The 1721-nt window shown below is 36.4% G+C and overlaps 1 non-coding gene across 1 annotated transcript; it reads right to left on the minus strand.

Moving 5' to 3' along the window:
* Positions 1-1368: 1368 nt before the first annotated feature.
* LOC115063177 lies at positions 1369-1474 on the minus strand. The gene has a single exon (XR_003843068.1). It is a non-coding gene; the product is annotated as a U6 spliceosomal RNA (small nuclear RNA).
* Between the last annotated feature and the right edge of the window lie 247 nt (positions 1475-1721).

Here is a 1721-nt window from a genome sequence, read left to right on the forward strand (position 1 = left end):
AGTTTAGCCCTGAATTTCTTCATTAATATTTAGTGAGGAGGAGGACCTGTATAGAGATGAAAGTAATATATTGAAACAGCTTATTATTACTGCATCAGGTCCTTTTTTTGTTTTTGTTTTATTTAAGATTTATTTGTTTATTATTTGTAAGCACACTGTAGCTGTCTTCAGATACTACAGAAGAGGGAGTCAGATCTTGTTATGGATGGTTATGAGCCACCATGTGGTTGCTGAGATTTGAACTCCGGACCTTTGGAAGAGCAGTCGGGTGCTGTTACCCACTGAGCCATCTCACCAGCCCGCATCAGGTCCATTTTTTGATGTTTTGTGCCCACTACTGCTTTTAACTTGTTTGTTGTTTTTATTAAGTTGGGAGCCTTAGTATTTCATGCATCTGTAATGACAACTGCTATGTCTTGTTCATATTATTTTTCTGAACATTTCATGTACAAGTATTTATATCTTTTCTTTCCACCAAGTTCCCAATCAACTCATGTATAAACTTACTAAGTCCAATTACCATTCTATGTACGCACATGTATTTAAAGCTGATAATCAAGATTGGGGGATTGTCCCTGATAAAACTGATCCCATTCAACAGCCATTTACTGCCTGTAGCTCTTCATCCAGCAGCAGTCCCCTGTGAAAACTTTTCTCTGTCTTTGTAGGCTTGTCAACTGGTGTGGTCTTTGAGTATTAAATACATGAAGATGGTGTAGTCAACTATATCATCGAGGGTTCATAGGTGCAGCATTTCTGTCATGTCAAAACACAATATCTCACAGCAGTTGTCCCTGTCCCCAGGCTTTTACACACTTTCTTGATGTTCTCTGAGACTTAGATGTTGTGTTATAGATGTCCACTATGAGACTGGAAACCCCACCAGTTTACTTACACTCTGTATTTTGACTGTTGTAGATCTTTCTAATGGTCTCCATATGTTACAAAAAGAACCTTCTTTGATTATGCATGAGAACTGTAATTATCTATGGGTATGAGGATGATTATTAGAAATCCATTGGGAACTATATTAGTTTAGCACAATAGTAGTAGTAAGTTCTCCTCTAAGGTTATATCTTATTGGAGAATTATTTCCTTTGGTGTCTTTCTTTCTTTCTTTCTTTCTTTCTTTCTTTCTTTCTTTCTTTCTTTCTTTCTTTCTTTCTTTCTTTCTTTCTTTCTTTCTTTCTTCCAATTTTGACTTTATGCCAGCTTTATTTTGAATTCTGCTCACTTAACAGATTATTTTTCATCCTTTGATTCCCAGTCTGCCATTGTCCATTTGGTCTATGATATAGTTAAACTCTGAAATTTCTTTGTTGCTCTTTTATTTTGGATGGCCTCTCTAGAAAGGAGAAGGAGATATTGAAAGATATGGAATGCTTCACGAATTTGTGTGTTATTCTTGTACAGGAGCCATGTTACTATTCTCTGTACAGATGCTGTAAGAAGCAAGCACTAGAAGCAAGCAAGTTTCTTCATCTGCTGGTTTTGATGCCATACAGGGTTATGTAACTAAGTGTGGTGCTTGTAAAAAGGGTTGGCAATGAGAAAAGGTTTCTAAATAGACAATGACCAAAGTTAGTTCACAATTAGTTGTGCTGTGAATGAACCTGAGGTGTTTTCAGCAGTACTCACTTATGCTGATTTACAAAAGTTCACTGTAGCTTGGGGTCAAAACAACATAACATGCATTTTTGCCTACTTCATAGTGTTATGTC

This window comes from Mus pahari, chromosome X, assembly GCF_900095145.1.
Source record: "Mus pahari chromosome X, PAHARI_EIJ_v1.1, whole genome shotgun sequence".
Taxonomy (NCBI): domain Eukaryota; kingdom Metazoa; phylum Chordata; class Mammalia; order Rodentia; family Muridae; genus Mus; species Mus pahari.